Raw genomic sequence first — 764 nt, forward strand, 5'->3', positions numbered from 1 at the left:
TGATCACAGGAATAAATTACATTTGAAAATATATTCAAATAGAAAGCAGTTATTTTAAATAGTAAAAATATTTCAAAATGTTACTGTTTTTGCTGTACTTTGGATCAAAAAATTCAGGCTTGATGAGCAGAAGAGAGGAAAAAAACAACAACTTAAAAATCTCTTCAAAAACTTTTGACTGGCAGTGTAGGCTGATTATTCTTGTAGATTGAAACAAATGTGCTTTAGCCAGTATAAAGAGTATGAAAAGTCCTCTGAGGTGCTGCAGAAAAATAAAATAAAAGAGCAACAACAAAAACATGTTGCTGGAGACGGGTTTACTGAAAATGCAAACTGATTGTCTGCCAGCAGGAGGCGCTTTGAGAGCGGTAGAACTAGCGGTTTCCCCGGTAACGGCTGTAATCAAAGCAGCTCCGCTCATGAACGCTACTTTATCAGATTTTTGTTTTTTTTTTTTTTTTTTTCAGTTTACGAAAATGTTTTTTGAAATACCGAAATATCGGAAATGTTTAAAAATCATATCACCTTTATTGAAAAAAATTATATCGCGATACATATTGATATTGAATAGGGCTGTCGCGATTCGTTGATTTTATTAGACTGTTCGATTTTTAAAAATCCTCGACTTCATTTTGTTCGCGTCGACTAACCGGCAAAATGCTGGAAGTGGCGCATTTCACAGACAAGAATGTATAAAACACATTATTAGTCTGTTTATGTTGCTTTTGATACTTTATTTGAACTAATTATTATTGCCTCATTGC

Source organism: Sinocyclocheilus anshuiensis, unplaced genomic scaffold, assembly GCF_001515605.1.
Source record: "Sinocyclocheilus anshuiensis isolate Anshui unplaced genomic scaffold, SAMN03320099.WGS_v1.1 scaffold2173, whole genome shotgun sequence".
Classification (NCBI taxonomy): Eukaryota; Metazoa; Chordata; class Actinopteri; order Cypriniformes; family Cyprinidae; genus Sinocyclocheilus; species Sinocyclocheilus anshuiensis.